This window comes from Vanellus vanellus (genome assembly GCF_965231255.1).
Source record: "Vanellus vanellus genome assembly, chromosome: Z".
Lineage (NCBI taxonomy): Eukaryota > Metazoa > Chordata > Aves > Charadriiformes > Charadriidae > Vanellus > Vanellus vanellus.
This window is the reverse complement of record NC_138908.1, coordinates 11,647,192-11,666,187: the sequence shown is the minus strand read 5'-3', so window position 1 is coordinate 11,666,187 and position 18,996 is coordinate 11,647,192.

Below are 18,996 nucleotides of genomic sequence, written 5' to 3'. Positions count from 1 at the left end.
AGTTAAGAAGATGGGGAAAAACTCAAGGTGTGGAGAAATGGGGAATTCAGGAAGGATCAGCTGTGCTGTGCTGAGAGCTGGTATCAGCCTGGGTCCACATTTTCTTGTTCAGAAAATCACTGGTGTTACAAAACGATGATCTGTATGGGATTTATGCAGCTAGAAATGAATGGTCACCTCTGATGAAGATGTTCGGGACAAGTTTCCAAATGCAGTTGAGAGGAAACAGGCATCACCTACAGGGATGCTTTTAGATCTTCCATTTTTAGTGGTCCATAAGCTAAGTCTGGGGATTATAATTAGGATTCAGGCCTCGAGAAATTGAAGAACTGGGGTGACAGGGGTGTTTAGAGTAATCCCCCAGTTACATTTTTTTGTCTTTCATTTATATACTGGGATTAGGAACAAGAAAAGGGATACTAAAAAGTTAAAGCAGAAAAGGACTTAAAAATTGCTAGATAATCTTGCTTTAGGACTGGTAGCAGTAGCCCTTGGTCCCACAATTACTTTTAAATCTGGGTTTCATGTGTGTTACACGACTTAGTCTGAGAACAGCATTAGGTGTTGGTTCAGGTAAATAATTGGATAGAGGAAGATACTCAAAATAGGTCACCAGATATGTTGAAAGTTAGTATTACCATTATTCCCAAGCTATTTCAACCTGAGTTTCACAGGTATCAGTGGCCTAGGGTTCAGATATAGAGTCTTGCTGGTGTTGGAATTAGCAGTATCTTGGTATTTAAAGAAAGAAACCAGGGCAGAAGTTCTGCTTTAATGTCACTGAACTAGAGTTTCAGTTTCTAAAAATCCTCAACACAGGATGATGTTGAGGTTTGGGTTTCACAGAGGTCACCAGACCAGATCTAAAACTGTAGTTAAAACAAGGGCTGTTATTAAGGTTGAAATTCAGGCTGGGAGAAAAAAAAAATGGGAAAAAAACCAAGGCTGAGAAAAGCCTAGAAGCCTAAGTTAGGACCTTGTGTAGCTTGCTTCATATTTTTAGACCTTAGTTTTGTAGGGTGGGTGAGGCTGCGTCCTAGATTTTTGGTGATACTCTGTTAGGAAAAGCAAAGGTAGAAGGTGAAGGGTGACAAAAGCCAAAATCAGAAAGTACAGGGTCAAGTAGCTTGGGGACAGTGCTTGAATCTGGCCTTAAACCTTTTCTTGCTGCATTCACCTACTCTGAAGCCTAACCCTGAGTACACACCACTCTCCCAGTAGCCCCATGGCTCTTCCCAAATCCTTCTTGGTGCTAGTAGCCCAGGCAGGGATGACACTGGGCTCTGCTGAGGAGCATGCATAGGGGAGCCATGGAAGCGGAATTGTACTGGAGTCACATGCCCTTCCAAGAGCAATAATGAGTCTGGGGTCACCATCAATTGCAGCTCAAAGCGTGCCTTGAGATGGGCCTCTGCTGTCCTAAAATTGTGCTGACAGCACTGGCTCCTCCTATGGTTTCTCCAGAGCGTCAGTTTATCCCAGTCCAAATCCTAGACATATTTCTAACTCCAGTTTTAGTAACACCCACTGACTCCAATGACTAAAAGCAAATTGGTGGTGAATGCTGGGACCAGCTGTGCTTTTAGACTGTCTGTCCTGAATATACTGTTTACTAGTGCACCCCTCAAGTCTGGACCCTGCCGCTAGTCCTGCATATTAAACGTAATCAAGTTACCCCTATAAGCACCTGACCTAAAAGCAGTAAGTAAACCTACATTAGAAGTTAACCACAATCCATGCTGAACCCACTTTTAAACATGGTTATGGGTCTATCTTGGCCCTGGCTGTAAGACCCTTCTAATCTTCAGTTTAGCTCTGCCCTGCTGTGACTGGAGACCTTTGGGAAGCCAGAAAGCTGGTCTGGCACCGCAGCCTCACGTAGGTAGCAGGGCGCGTATTTTGTGTTTCACTCCACTCTTTCCCATACCATTAGCCACAACCCAAATGCTAAATGAGCCCGTTGATCCCCAAAGATTTGTAGACTGAAAGTAGTAAGGGGACCAGCTCTTACACTATTCCTTAATTCAGTCTAATGATCTATTCTCTGCTTCTAACTCCAGTTTAAAATTTTACTTTGATTTCTGACCCTAGCTGTAAATTAGCTAGCCCAGCATTAATTTAAAGATATTTTAAAAGACCCAAAGATAAGTGCTAAAGTAACTTTTAATTTAATTAAGTGACCTTCAAGTGTGATACTAATGACATTCCTAATCATTACTAATGACTGATACCACAGTCTTAAACCAACACATAACTCCCATACTACCCCTAGATATAGCCTTAATCTCAATACAGCTAGGAATCTCAAGCCTAAAAATACAACATTTAGACATCGGTCCTCAAATTCTCATTGTAGACCACTTACCACCTTTTCATTGCCAGAGCCTTTTAATAAGCAGAACAACATTCTGAACTCCGGAGTTAATTTAACATAAACACAGAATTCAGTATGTAAAAACAGATTAAAACAAATGGTAGGAAAAGCACTCCACTGTGCCTGGTGGCCCACTTACCCTAATCAGAAACCAGTTTGAAACTGAATGCTGGTTAGGGGTCCAAGCTTTGCCAAATGAATGACAAATTTAAACTAATACTGAGACGCATGTTGTGATCAGTCACGAAGTTCCCTCCTTAACATCTTCATGCTTTATGGGAACATTAGCCCCTATCTGGGTCTCCTAATGCAAAAAAAAATGAAAGGTTAGATTATTGCAAGCACTCTTGCTGGGAACAGCCTCCACGATAGTGTTAGTATTTCTTTGCAGTATACTGATTTCTGAAAAATAGAACCCTAATCTAAGCCTTTTGTTATATCTTTCACATTCTAATGATATCCAGAAAGTTTAACTTTAAAAAATAATACATACACCTGCTTTGCATACAGCCATCCATTTTTTTATATAGTGGGTGTTGTATTATACAGGTGTCCCAGTTTCAGCTGTGAAAGAGTTCATTTTCTTTCTAGCGATTGCTGTGAAAGGAATGTTAGTAATGCATTGTCATAGTTTGGCCTCAGCCGGCAACAAAGAACCACGTGTCCGCTCACCCAACTCCCACAGCCATGGGAAAAATCAGAAGAAAAAGGCAAAACTCATGAGTTGAGATAGGGCAGTTTAACAGAACAGCAAAAGGGAAGAGAAGAAAACAGTAACACCGATAAAGGGATATAAAAACACGAGTACAGTACCGCCACGCACCGACTGGACCCAGACCGCCACAGCCCACCCCAGACTGGTGACTGCTCTCCCCTCCCCTGCTAGCTCCTCTTATAGCCTGGGCACTGGTCAGGTGGTATGGAATACCTGCCTTCTCTGCCAGGTGGTATGGAATACCTGCCTCCTCTGCCAGATCCTTGGGGAAATTAACCCCATCCCTGCTGGAACCAGGACATGCATATTGTTTTAGTTCTTGCTAGATGATGTATATACCTTTCAAGGACTCTTTTCAACTTCCCATAGAAGCTGAGGAGGAGCATAGACAGAAGATTGGAATGGCCAATGGAATATTCTGTACCATAGATGTCATGCTCAGTATATAAATGGGGGTTGGCCAGGGGATGAATCTGCAATCACTGCTCGGGAAGGTACTGATTCACTGGGTGGTGAGAGTGACTTGCATCATCATCATCATCATCATCATCATCATCATCATTATTATTGCTGTTGTTATTATTATTGCTATTGTTGTTGTTATTATTACTATTGTTATTATTACTATTACTATTATCCTTTTCCATTATTGTTCTATTAAACTGTCTTTATCTCAGCCCTCGAGGTTTTTTCCTTTCCCTTTCCCCTCCTTTTCTCACTCTTCTCCCTGCCCTTCTCAGGGAAGGGGGAGAACTGCAGGAACAGCTGCATGGTCCTAGCTGCCAGCTGGGCTTAAATCACAACAACAGGTAACATAATTTGGGGATTTTTAGTAAGGAGGTCCTATTTCTCAGACTACATTTAGACATGAAACCTGGGAGCTTGAAGAAACTAAACATGTACCAAAGTCTATGCCTGTGCAAGGTCCCCACTTCATCTTTTTTTACCCGATGCTTATCAGAACTCCAGTTTCTCACAGACTGAACCCTAACGCTAATATGAAGGTTAGCACCCATAACACCAAGCATCTAAAATCTTTTTTAAAGGAGAGAAAAAAGAGGGGACTATACAGAAATGATTCCTAAGCCTCAGCCTCCACTGGGAACACCAGCCAACATAGTAGAACACCTAGTACAGTAGTAACATAACCACCTTATCCAAAATTAGGGGGCAATGTGCCTTGCTGCAGTCAAACATCCACCATTCCTGCCAGGACAGGGGGATCTTAAATGTCACCCTTACTTTTGTCACAGGTGCTTGAGATGCCCAATGTGGACACAGACTGAAAGATGAGGAAAAAGCATATAGGATTCCAGTGGCCGTGATAATTACAGGCCATTTCTATGACATTTCTATGACACTAAATTGTTGGGGAACCTGGGGGCAACAAGTCTGTATCAGAAAATAATAGAGCAGAAAAATAGTCGTTTTCAAGACACACGGGATAAGGCTTCAGGAAAGATTAGCCCTCAGTCCTCTCTCTGGGAGACGACTCGTGAGAACATGAAGGAGCAGTCTAGGGCCCACAGCCAACTGCTGGTGACCAGAGAAAGGCTCCTCCATGTCCTGAGAGCTCTGAGCCTCCTCTGCAGGAGTCATGCAGGTCCTGCAGAAAACCAGGGTGGCTGAGAGCAGCTCCCAGGCATGGCTGGATTTGGCAGCAAAAGAGGTCAGTGCACATGCCCCTCGGTATCTTACCTGATGCTGCATCCTCACAGCAGAAAACTAGTCAGCGTCTTTGGTGACAGAGACTAATGATGCTATCATCTGGCATTAACTTCTAAGAGGTTAACTCTAAAAATATATTGAAATATCTCTCTTTACTTATATTACCTGTGTGGCACTCAGAAAAGTTTGTACTGATGGGCCACTACTGCCAACTGTAAAGCAGTTTTGGGCTGTTCTTGGTTATTCTTTTCTTGTAATGCTGCGTTTCTGTATTCACCACATCCCTTCTTTAGTTTGGGGTTGTCCGCTTCTTAACAGAGCTTAGTCCAAGCTATATTGTCTTTGAAATGACAGGCTGGATCCCAGGACCAAGCCTGTCTAGGATAATGTGCTTGTATGGTTGTAGAAAGCAGGCAAGGCTGGGACTTGCAACATGAGAGGAATCTTCCCCAAATGTGGAAAGGCTGTTAAGAGTGAGACCATGGCCAGCTGTGGATACCTGAGACCCAGAATGGGTGAAACGTCGACAGACATTGTCGTTTCCCAAGGAAGCTTCTAAGCCCTCAAGGGTGTAAAAAAAACCTGAATCCCACAGGGTGCACCACAAGAAGAGGTGCAGGAGATGGGAAGGAGCAGGACCTAGCAGTAGGGGGTTATTCAACCCTTGTGCTCCTTGCTCCTGTTCCCATCCAACAAAACCAGTGCCTCCACCACTGGGCCCCGTGTGTCAGCTAGCTCTCGTCCCCCTTTGGCCGGGCACTCCCACGCTGTGGGCTGCTGCCGTGGGCGATGCGTGCTGCAAGCAGGCACTCTCTTCATCCCTGTAACAAACCACATTCCCGGCTGGATTACTCATACTCCACTGGCTGCTGTTTTTCTTCATGTGCACTCATTTGCAAGCCGTTAAACAAGAGACACAAAGCTGTCTCTGAAATTAGGTCACGTGCGTTGCCCCGTCAAGCCATTGGGTTTGCCAAAACCAGTTTTTTCGTGCCACCACAATGGAGTTTTTAAAGCTCAAAAAAAAAAAAAAAAAGGGGGAAAAAAGAAGAGAAAATGAGAAAAAGGGAAAAAAACAAAAAAAAAGATTAATCCATCTCCACACCCCAAAAACTCTGGTACTCTGGTACCAGGTAATAAGGATTAAGTTAGTATATACAAACATATCCTGTGACACTTCTGTGAAATACTGAATTACTGTCCTTCAACATGACATTTAATTTCCAATACAAGCAGATGTTTCTTACCCTGCTTAACTGCCTTCTTTTCCAGCTAAGCTGCATGTGGAAAGGCAACTCCATTTTATACTGAATATTATTTTTGTCCCATGGCATCTCTCCCTTTCATCTTCTGGGCTGAACACGAGCTGAACCCTGGGATCGGAGAGCAGATGAGCATTGACATAAAACAGATGCCAAACTGGCCAGCTGCTGACATTCCCTCTGTACTCAGCACTGGTGAGGCCCCACCTCGAGTACTGCGTTCAGTTTTGGGCCCCTCACTACAAGAAGAACATTGAGGTGTTGGAGTGTGTCCAGAGAAGGGCTACAAAGCTGGTGAGGGACAAATCTTATGAGGAACAACTGAGGGAACTGGGGTTGTTTAGCCTGGAGAAGAGGAGGCTGAGGGGAGACCTTATCACCCTCTACAAGTACCTGAAAGAAGGTTGTAGAGAGGTGGGGGCTGACCTCTTCTCCCTGGTGACAAGTGATAGGATGAGAGGAAATGGGTTCAAGTTATGTCAGGGGAGGTTTAGATTGGATATTAGGAAAAAATTTTTCACTGAAAGGGTTATCAAACATTGGAATAGGCTGCCCAGGGAGAGGGTGGATTCACCATCCCTGGAGGTGTTTAAAAAAGGGGTAAATAGGGTACTTGAGGACATGGTTTAGAAGTGGTTTTGTCAGGGTAGGTTAGGTTGGACTTGATGATCTTAAAGGTCCCTTCCAACCTCAGTGATTCTATGATTCACCCAGGACTTCAGACTCAGGACATCCAGCACCTCTGCCTCTCCAAGAACTGTGCATCCTTCCTGAGCTCAGGACTCTGGATGCCTTTTGGGAAAACATTTCAGGTTGAGCGGGGTGGAAAATGGTGTGGGGTGAGGTATTCCCCAAGGCAGGCTGATCTTAAAGGTAAGCCAGGGAATATGAGCTTGCAAAAAGGATGTTGTTGGAATATTTCTGCTAAAAAGCAACATATTGCACCATGGCAATCCACTGATAACAGGGCAAAGCTGGGCAAGTTGGATGTGAGCACTGCTGGGATGGTGGGGAAGTGCCTCATTGTGGGGAGAAGGAGAGAAGTGGAGCAAGACAGAGGTTGTCCTGAGCCACACCTGGGAGTTTTCACTTTGGGGTGGAGAAAAAACCTCGAGCCAGGGGCAGCCCTGCCACCACCATGTATGGATCTAGATTTCAGTAAATTTTGCAGGGAAATCCAAACCAAACAGAAAAGCTTTAAACGAATAGAAAAGCTTTTGCTTCCCACTCTTCTGTCGTCCTGCACCAGGGGACCATGAGACCAGAGGTGGTGGGAGCATCAGTTTTGGGCGGCAGGACCTGGCGCTGTTTTACCCACCTAAGCCAGGGGGAGGGCAGGCAGTAAAACTCTCAGTCTGCTTTGCTCTGAACTGTTCTGAACAGCCTCTGTGCTGATTGTGAGTAACATCACAAAATTACTTTTAAGAGCAGCGGTTCAGCGCTGTTGCGAAGTCAGGTGCGTGCCTGTCGTGTAGCACTGAAGCCTCTCTTTTTTTCTGCCTGGTTGTCATCCCTTCTGCAGCACAACCAGAACAGGAATACCACCTAAGAACAGGTGAAGTTGCGAGTGATTCATTCTTCCTTTCTGTGGCACTGCACCCTAGCTGCTGGGACCAGCGAGGGAGCACGCTGACAAGTTCTCCATCGTGAGCATGTTCTGGAGAGCCGGAGATAGCTGTTTCACATGAACCTCGGCCAGATCACAGCCACAGGCAGAATTCAGCTGAAATTTGATAGGATGTCTGCATGGCTTCAATGAGACATTCGAAGGCCAAGCTTGGATCCAAAGTGTGCAAGTGAAAACCTTCATTGGTATTATCCGATAACCAGACAAAACAGCACCGTTGGTTTAGTTTTGTTCCTGCTGGAGGAGTGGGGGCCCGTGGTCCCCCCAGCGAGGTGAAGCTGCTGTTGAGCAGCCACTTCAGCCCCAGCAGGGGAGTAAAAGACTGCTTTGAGTGCCATTTTAACTAGCATTGATGTTTTCGGCCTTCACTTTATCTGTCAGATGTATTTGTTCTTTTATAAGGTAAGGACATCAGCTCTGTGAGATCCATGTAGTACGACACTTTGTGTACCTTGTTAAGTCTGGGTTTTGGACATAACAAGTTAGTTTCGGCTACTATAGCTCTGCTTCCATCGGTTGTGGTGAAGTTACACCAGGAATGAAATTGAGACAGCATTTTTAGTAATATCTCCTGTATTATTTGGACTGCTCAGGCTAGATGGATAATACTAGACATTTAATTTTATCATTGATAATTATTTCATAATTTTCCTTTGCTAGGCAGAAGTCTGGGGGAAAAGCCTGTGGCAGGTCTGGCCTACGCCCCCTCTATCTCTCCCTCAGAGATGCTGGAGGGAGGATCAAGCAGCTATGCAATGCCACTGCGTGCCTGCACTATCCCTGCTGTCATCCTGGTTTGCCAGGCAGACCGCTCCTCTGGCTCTGCCGCAGATGTGTGCGATACTGGGAGAATCACACACTCTTTGCTGTTGGCACTCATCCTCTGTTTCGCAAAGCTGGGCTTTGGATAGCTTCGGTGTTTCTTACTAAAAATGTTTAAAGATTCCCCTTTTTGGACAGACTGTCCAACAGCTACTTTTTCTCCCAGGGGAAGCTCTTCCTTATCTCCAGTGTCTATGACAGGGGTCATCTTCCCCTGCTGCCAAATAATAGACAACAATAACTTTTTTTCTAAGAACAGAGGAGCCAGGAGGAAGTGCTTGTATATTTCTTAGAAATCTGATAACGGGATTAGCTTCTGAGCATGAAAATACAGATGACCTTAAATGTCGTTGTGGAATATTTCACAGATATTAAGCACAACTGCTGACCCCAGTATGTAAGTATTCAAAGGGTTACGTATGGGGCATGACCTTTCTTAGGAGACGTTGAGCAGGTTGCCTTGTGGTTCCTGTGTCTAGATGTGTAACTAAAATATAGCAATAGATTCTCTGAGAAAAGACAGTATTACCTTCTATGAGACTAAAATGGTCTCTTGAACATCGGTAAAATACCTTGGCGAGGCAAGAGACCTGTGCCTGAACATCTCACCGTCATATACATCTTTTTTTTTTTGTTCAGAGCAAAAGCCTGACTACACGCGTGCATGCAAATATACACATTTAATGCTATTTCATCTTGGAATAATAACAAACATGCTATTGATGTCAATGGGAAGATGATCAAACCTGCTATTGGGAAGAGGAAATATTTTACCAGTAGAAAATGTAAAATGCACATGTTTGTTTCTCTTCTTATTTTGGTTGTTTGTGAATGCGATGTCTGAGCTAATAAGCTCTGTGACACTATTGAAGTGTCTCTGTGACATCAACTTAGGGATGAATCCTGTGTGTCCAGGTGTATCTGAAATATGCACATTTCCAGGCAGATTTTGCTGTCACGGAGAACAGTAGTGAAATGTCTGTTAATAGGAACAGGTGCAGCATCAGAGGGTGATGTCTTAGTATTTTGTGATTTACAATGTACAGGGTCTGAAGTAAAATAACCCTTCACTACTGCTGTGAATCTGGACATCATGCGGGCAATGGGGGCTCAAAACTGCAGCCATCCTCTTGCGCTCAAACACTGATCACGGACAGCCACCTCGGACAAAATGCAGCCTTTTTATGAGAAGACTGGAGAAAACTGTTTTGCCTGAAGTTTGTCCTTTGGTCCCCAGAGGATGATTTTGAGAACGGTTATGAGCTTGAGGGTCTTCTTCCAAAACTGGTCCGGAAAAAAGGTCGATCATCAGTTGTTTGGATCTGATAGCACACGTCTGACATTGCATAAATTCTTGGGCAGCTGACAAAATGCCATGGCTCAAAATAGAAATGGTCCGCCGAGATGGTCTGTTCCCCATAACTTCTTTCACAGGGCAGTCAGTGGTAACCCCTGAGTAACCCACGGAAACCAATTCATTGAACTGCGTACCTCTCCTAGAGCCAGCTTACATTTAGGACTCTGGCCCATGTCAAAAAAAAAAACCAGAAAAAATGCCTTTGGGGAGTTTCAGCGCGACTTTCCAAGCCAGGTTTCCTGAAGCTGCAGAATAATGATGATGCATAAAATATGCCTGTCTGTTATTAAGGTCATATGTGATCTCTGATCTCCCGCCCAAGCCTCTTACAAGGAAGAGTTGGATGTGGGTGTGTTTGCAGAGCTCAGACACTTGAGCCTGACCGATCCGTGCCCTGGGGAGGCTGTCGGGAGTCTCCCAAGGCATCTGGAACTTCCAAGGGGAAAAATATCAAAGTTTTGTGAAAACAGAAGACAGGATTGTTATTTCTCAGCTGTTCTTCAGCTTATTTACCATCTTTAGTTTATTTACCATCTGCAAGGGCAGAAAACTTCCTTTTTTCTTATTTTTCTTATCTTGCAAATTCTTCTGCTAATCTTTTCTCCCGTGTTACTTTTTCACTCTTAGACTTGGCAGTTTTTATACCTGTGGACAATTAAAATTGGTATCTATACTTCTGTTCTGAAAACTGCCTGTTTCAAACATAAGAAATAATACATGAAAAATGAACATCTAGACATAAAATAGCCATTACATTTTTTTTTATTTTGAACACAATGTTTAAGGCAATTTTTTAACTCATTCCCTTTTGAAAAAGGATTCTCCTGTCCTCTACTGACTCCTCCTTTCCAATGCCAAATTCAAGCTAGCCATTCATAAAGTCTGTGTTTTGTATCTGAAAGATCTTCATTTTCATGTGAGACAAAAGAAAATTAACATTCTTCCTTTTGGCTGTTCAATACATTCCCATATATATTAAACATATGTGTGGCACGTCCCACTGGTCGGCTCTCTTTCACAAAATCATGTGTGTTTGGATCCACTGCTGTTAAGTTTGTGTTACTTCAACGTGACTTTGCTGACAATTAACGATGCAAGGTTTATTGAGAGGGATATTACCTTTAATTAGACAAACTGACCCAGTACTGACCAAAAAAACTGATCAGGTGACAGGCACACAAGCCTTTCTGTATGTCTGAAACAGGAATAACAGACTGGAAGCTAAATGCATGTGGAAATGAATTTAATCATCCCGTTTCCTTAATTAAAGATATTTTTTGCCTGTGGCATGGGGTGATGTCAACAAGGTTATAGAACTCTTAATACCTGGGAGGGGACACAGAAAGAATTGGCTTTTGCCTCTAGACAATCATTTCTGAAGTGGAGAAGACTGTATTTTGTTGATAATTTTAATACAGCTTTAAGTAGAAAAATAGTGTAACACACATTCTCCCTGGGTCACTCCAGTGACTTCTGTGCTCTAAAACACATTTGTTTTAAAAAGGGAAGCTGAAAAAACACAAGTCAATCAGATAATGCCTCCAGATAGATCATGTAGGTAGGAAATGGATCATTAGTCATTATTATTTGATGATCTTTGCAGGATACTCCTTTCCCTTCTTCATGCAGGCTGCAGGTTTCATGTGGCACATTCACTTCTGCACCAGCCCAGGGATGGCATTCCTGCAGGCTAATCGGAACCAGCTGCTACAAAAAACAACAGAAGGAAGAGGTCATGAAAGTTAGATTTTCACAGCCAGAGGAAACATCCCTTTAGAGATAGGGACGGCTTTGCCAGCAATATTTACCTCTCATTTGTCATTAGAACTACTGCTTCTTTTTTTTTTTCTGGGCAGCTAGAAGGTCTAGTGGCCCTGTTTCTGTAAAGAGTGAGTGCATTTCAGCCCTTTTTGGCAAACAGCAATGGCTCTTTTCCCTCCAGAAAAGCAAACCCGTTGAACTGCACTGTCAGAGGCCTGATTTTACGCCAGCATTTTTAGGAGAGCTTGAAGGAGGTGTTAATAGTGAGAGAAGACACTTCAAATTAAACAGATTCATCCCTCAAATTTCCTACTTGGAGCTGGGAGGCTTTGGCAGAAATATCCATTGGCCTCTTTACTTTGCAAATGACGAAACCAAACAAGAGCCACAAGATATTTAGAAATATTACCTGTGTTCTCCTGCAGACTAGAGGTGCTTAGTTTAGAGAGGAGAAGGCGCAATGGCACATAAACTTTCAAACAAGTTACAAATAGTACAATGATCAGTTGTTCCATGCATGTGGTAAGGAGTGAGATGGGAGGAAATAATTTTCATTTTCATCCAAAAACTTGAGAGATGAAGCCTGCCCTGGTAGGCAGAACAGAGGACCTAGCACGATGATGGAGGAACTCTTGGAGGCAGTAGGAAGGAAACTGCGGTTTCACTGTTTCATAGGAAAGGAACTTCGATGCCACCGTGGTATTTTCCTGCAGTGAGTTCTTGGGTCTTGCAGAGGACGGTACAAAGGGCCAGGGGGTTTAGAGGAAGTGAAGGTGTGGGTGGTTGGGCTGAAAACCCACATCTTGGAATGGTGAGGAGAGACCCAGCGTCCGAGGAGAATGGGGAGAAATGTGGATGGAGGCAACAGGAGCTGTAGCTGGGTAGCAGAAGGAGAGAGAGGTGGCCAACATTGCCTTGCCTGCACAAAGGAGAGCGCAGTGAGCCCCCAAGCAGCTCTTGAACACCGGGTTGAGTCCCTATCATTCGGGACTGCACTAGAAGCCTGCAGACTGTCCCAGAGCTGGACAGTGAGTACTTGTCTGCCTCTGAGGCCACAAAGTGGTGGTTAGCATCATGAAATGCTTGCAGGTGCCCACAGTATGAACCTTGAGGTTTTCCAGAGTTGGTCTGTTGCTGGGTTGCATCCCGCCAGGCACTCTGTGAAGATGATTGGTCACTCAGTAGCTCACTAAGGTGGCCTCCTCTTTATTTATCTCCTTACCTTGTGTCCTTACAAGCAATTCCAGGTTTTAATGAAGAAGCATCACCAGTGTGCAGATTTCTTTAAAAGTATACAGTATTATCAGAGCCCTTAATGCTATGATGCCTATTCAGAAATCTCAGGAAACTCCCCCACAAAACTTTCAGAACTGAACATTGCTAATAGCTCCAAAAACCTCTGTCCTTGGCATTCTCAGCAAGTTGCAATCAGCAATTACTTCAGCTTCATGACTCCCACCTGTCCAGGGTTCCTATGAGTTTCAACTCAAATTCAGCTTTAGACAAGCACAAAATCCCATGGGAAAGCTTTGTAAACACCAAGCTACACCTATTTCTTTTTTTTTCATCTCAGCAATGCAAGCAGGAGCTTATGCTTTGAAAAGAGCACAAGCTATGTCTCTGACAATGGGCCAATGTTTGACCAAGTCAGACACTGCTTCTGAACTTCAGCAAAAGAATTCATCAATTTTAGATGCTGAGGCAGCCCAAAGTCAGGGTATTTTTTTACCATCTCTGGATTTCGCTTAAATATTTCTTACTTACCTCAATTGCATATTTTTTTATCACTCTCTAAATGAACTGTGTAACGTTTTAGAACTTCTCTGTTGCCTTTGTGTGTTTCACATGTAGGATGGGGCTTGGTAAGGAAAGTAATGAAAACTGTGCATGCCTTTGATATAATAATTTCATACTTATTAAAACAGCAAAAAATTCTTTAGGTATAGAAGGGCAGAGATCTGCAAATATTACCTGCAATCTAAGAAAGAAGTGAATCAAATCAAATACTATCATTGCTAGATGGCCCAAATATCTTTTCAATATCATTGAGATCTGACCATAGTTTCCTTGCAACAGCTCATGAAACCATAGACAATGATATCAATTAACAGGTATGTCAATGAGAGGAAAAGTCTTCAGCTTGGACTCACCTCTATGACATGTCCCACCATAGGAGGTCCCTTAGGTACTTGTTGGTGTTGCAGGTGTGCTCCAGTACAAGGGCAGAATGGTCATGATAATACACCGTCCTCCCCTAAGACACACCAGGAAATCTTATCTGTGGTAACTTCAAAATTGAAAAGCCTCTTGATAGCTCTTGAGGAAGGAAACAATGAAGGAAATAGAGCAAAATATTGAAGGGGGGGGAGCACTAAACTGGAATTTCAGAAGTGGCTCAAAGCATGTTCCAACTACAAGGGAAGTTTTAGAAGGAAGTGAATTGCAATAACTGCTCTGGCATTCTTTAGATATTTTGCATTACTTGAGAAAGAGTACATTGAAACTATTTATTTTAATTAAAAATAATAAGATTCCCGGGAAATAAAACCAAAGCTTATAGCATCAGCAAAAAATGGAAAAATACAGGGAGGAGGGAGTAAATCCAGCCGAAGTTTATTATACAACATAGTCTAGAGACAACATTATTGCATTCATGGAAGACTGAACTTAACATAATGCATATATCCATTGTTATAACAGTGCATAATAACTATTTAAGGGTTTCATAAAATGGTGATTTTGGAATAAAAAATAATGTAAGTGTAGAAGTGTGATAAAAGCTTGGAGATCACAGATCTATGCGCTTGAACCGCTGAATGCAATGAATTCTTTTTCAAATTGGTGCCCCACTGTACACCAAATGCCCAGAAATATTTGCTGTGTTTTCCATCATTTTAATTCCTTCTTGTGCCTTGTGCTTTTGTGTCCCTCAGATGTTTAGACTGTTGGTGCTGACTTCCTTGTGACCGGGAAGGAGGTCACACTTCCAGATCCACAGGTGACAGCTCCCACTTGTCCTGCTCATCACCCCTTTGGATGCATCATTTCATAAATGGATAATGGGGTGGTGCTCTTCCTCAGGGCTGGCTCATGACCTTTCTGAAGCCAACAGATGTTATACCACATACCTGGGTATGAAGGATGTGATTTTGGGCTGTGTCTGTGTAGTTAAAACATCTGCGTGTGCTTTTTACAAAGGTATTGGTAAATCCAGTGGAACGGATGGAGACTTTCTTCTCCACCTCACACAGAAGCCTTTGGTGCATCTCAGGTTGCTGTTAATCTTTCTAGTGAGGAATAGTCCCAGTTGTCTGATCAGACCTCCGTGTGCTTGATGGTAATTTCCCATCCAAGCAAAGACATTTTTGGCACTGTGATCAAAGGAAAATCCCAGCCCAGGAGTACCCGCAACCCAAGGTGGACATGGAGCAAGTGTTTGGCAAATTATGTTGCCCATAGTGATGTAAAACCCTGGAAATGGGTTGTAAAAAAAAAAAAAAAAAGGCAATTAAGAATTGCAACAGTTTCCTAGAAGCTGGTGCCTCCTGACTGGAGCCCAGTGCTGGATGATGAGGATGTCAATCACATACCTCCTCCCGCAAAAGCCACTGGCTGCCAACAAGGCCTGCTACCTTTCCTGGTGGCAGCATGGTCTCACACACTCCATCCCTATGCCCCCACTTTTTTCTCCTTAGTGCTCAAGTGGCATGGGGTAAATTGTGCAACAGGCTGCTCCCTTGGCCAGGAGCTCTCACCTCACGTCACTTAACCGAGGCTCATGTGGGCGGGTACCTCTCCGGCCATTTCTGTACTGAAACGGAGAGAAGCCAACTCTTACCTCACACCAGGAGTCTGGAAAACATCTCTTCCCTCCTGCCCATTAATTATTTGGAAGGAGATGTGCTGCAGCTAATAGCTTGAGGTAATTCACCTAATTCACAGCTGGCCTGGAGGCGTTGTGATTGCGGGGGCTGGAAAATCTGTGTTTGAACCCAAAAGCTGTAAAGGAATCTTTAACAGTATGATTTATGTAGAAGGCTGCATTGATGGTGCAGAGTGATCCCATATCACGACATCAGGAACCCCTCAAAATTGCAGGAAAATTCCAGGCTTCAGGCTTGGTGACCTAAATTAAAGCATCTTTGCAGACTGCCCCCACAAAATGCATGCTGTGCAGAGTGAGCTATATAAGAATGTGCTGTAGCCTCATGGAAAGGAACCTGTTAACTGTGAGTGACTACAGGCAAGGACACTAGAAGGTGAGTAAAACAACATCCAGAGTAATAATGTCCAGCAGATACCAGCCGATGTGTTCCTTGGGTCTCCCCAGGTTTTCAAGTGTCAAAGTCACCCTATCTGACCTGCTGCAATAGTTATCATTCCAAAACACCCCAAAACCCTAAGTCAGAGCCTCACGATGGCTGGATTTAGCTTAGGAGAAAAGACCCTGAACAACTTCTGGTACTGTGTAGTGGATACCCTTCTCTTTCTTTTACAGTTGCTAACCCTGTAGCAATCACTTTACTCACATTTCTAAGCTTTTTTTCCACCACTGTGAAAAGCAGGAACTCTGGAAAAATGCATTTCCTGGAGCCTTATTTATGTTCATTCATTCAGTGTATCCTCAAGCAAACAGCTGAATGAGACACGGGATGAGCAAGAGATATGTAACTATTTGATGGAAAAAATACAGAAAAACCCCACAACATTAATGTCAAATTGATATTTCTCTTTCCATTTACAATCTGAATTTTGCAGCAAATTTATTAACTGCTTTTGCCCGCCACTGCATATCATTATGAAGGCTACAACGGCAGTCTTGTGCTACAGCTGTCTGTCTGTGGAATTCAAGAAAAAACTTCATGGGCAGAGGGGGGCTCATAGCTGAGTGTCGTGCTACAGAAAAGGTGCCAAACTTTTCTTTTGTGATGATGGCCAAACAGCTCAGGGTCATAGTACCACAGTGTACTTCTGGTGAAATCATACCAATTTAACCAAATCCATTTCTTTCTGTGTCAAAACAGGTATAACCTTTGTGACATATTTGACTTTTCTTAAGAGTGGTTCAAATGGGTTTGGATGTAAAATAAGCCCTACAAAGGATGCAGCCGTGGTGGGGATTCTTTTTGGGGATATGATTGAGGAACTGCTGAATTTTATGAAAAGAATTCTTATTGATTCTGTTGAGTTTTGATCAAATAATTGCAGGACGGGCATGAGATTGATGTCTCTTGATTTTTGGTGCCCCTATTAGTTTGTATTCAGCATGAGACAGGCTGTGATATTGATGAAGCGCTCTAGTTGCACGTGCAAAATAAAAGGACACTTTTTGGAATGTTGAATTTGGTGGCAAATTCCTCTGAAAGCTTTGGCTTACACAAGGACTATCATGATTATTTTATTACTCAAAGCCAGGTTTGCTATTCCCTTAGACCATTTGATCTTAATGAGATCCACATTGCAAAAACCCCATGCAGTCTGTAGGGAATATATACAACCTTGCATGTTTATTTAATGTTGCTTACTTCAAGACCACTTAGGATGAGGAGAAAGAAGAAGGCTTGGTTCCTGCGTGTGCAAAAGTAAAGGCAGATACAAGCTGTGTCAGGAAATCAGGGGCACACTTGGAATTAATTAGTTTCTGTATTGCTTTAAGAATATTATATGCTGGGCTTGAGGAGTGCTGCTGATGTCATCTGCCATGAAAGCACAGCTGGAGCGCAGCGTGAAGGCAGCAAATCCCTGAGACAGAATCACACTCTTGGTATTTCAGCCACAGCCACGTGCAGTTTTCTGGGAACTGATGCTGTCTTACAGACAAGGAAGTCAGTCTGGAAGCAGAACCGTAGATCCATCCCCGTAGGCGGGAGGGATTCCTACCCAAAGGCAGGGTGGCCTTCAGAGCTGGTGTGGCACGGCCATCCAACCGCTAGCCCACTCTCAGCCAAGTCACCGTCATTTGGGTCTGCCTGCACTTGCACGCTGACCTTTGCATAAAAAAGGATGAATACTTCTTGCATCAGGGTTACGGAGACGTCTCACACAGCTGACCAAGGCGGTCCCTGCAAAGCATCTGCAGCAATAGCATAAGGCTGGCAAAATGCAAGAAGGGTAATGACGGGCCCAGTTTAGAGACAGGAAGGGAAGGCTTTGACTGAAATGATATAATCCCAAATCCTGCAGATTGACTTGAATCACAGACTGGGAACTGAGCTCCAAGTGGTGGTCAAATCCCTGCTCAGCACGTAAATCCTAAGCCAAGCACCCTCTCTGTTAGGGTAGATCTTAACCAAGGAGTGGAGAGAAAGATGTGGTTACAATGAAGGCTGGCTGTACTCTGAGTTTCCTCATGCTGTCATACTTTAAACTTGGAAAAAGAGAGAAAAAGGGACCAGTTTTAGGTCAAGCAGAGCTCCGTATAAATCAGAATTAAATAGGCTCTAAATTGGTTCCGGGCAAAAGTACAACTGTAAGTGCAGATCAGTTTTCTCCAGTGTTGCTTCACATCTTGTTGATGAACAGCGTACACCTTTCCACTAGCTCCCTCCTATTATGACACTGCTGTTTCCCAGTTCATTGTCATGTGAATCCCATCTGTGTAAGACTAACCCCAGTGCAAACACGAAGCTCTTGCCCAGGCCTGGGGGCAATTTCCTCCTGCTTCAGCGCTTTTGTCTCCTTGGGCTAAGCATTCGCCACGCTATAATGCAAGATGCTGTTAAATTCATGATATTGCAGCTGCCTTTATTTGTATTGAGAGAGTTAAGCTTTCCCTTTCCCCATTCGTTAGTAAAAAAGCAGCATTTCGTCTGCATTTACAGCTTAGTAAATGCAATGTCATCTTTCAGATGAAATTTGGCTGCACTGTGAATTGTTTTGCTCTCTTTCTTTTCCTACACAGCTGGAAATGAATCCCTCTCCAGTCCTTTTTGGGATGGGGTGAAGAGTGGAGAGAGAGAGAAAAAAAAAAGTCTGGCAAGGAAAATGCTTGTTCTAGAGAAAGTTAAATAAGTTGAAGTTAAACAAGGCAGTGTCACCTCTTCAGGGATGAGCTGACACTTCCGTCAACACTGGACTTCTGGAGCAGCAGCTAAAGTGGGGGGACCATAAGGTAGGAATGCTCAGCAGTTTGGGGAGAAGGGGAGTGACTGCTGCCTAATGGTTTGGGCACAGGTCTGTGAAACACACACATGTTCTCAGTGCCCTAAGGGGGGAAGGAGAAAGAAGTGCCCTGCTGTTTCATGCAAATGATGGCTGACCCCCCTCGTTTTCATTTGTCAGAGGAGGTGAAGCTGTGTCTGGGTGTAGTACAGTCATTTTCCTCCCTCGCTGGGAACAGGGAAAAAATTACAGCCCTTACAAGGCATTTGACACAACTGCAAATGATGAGAGCACACCACTTGAAGCAAA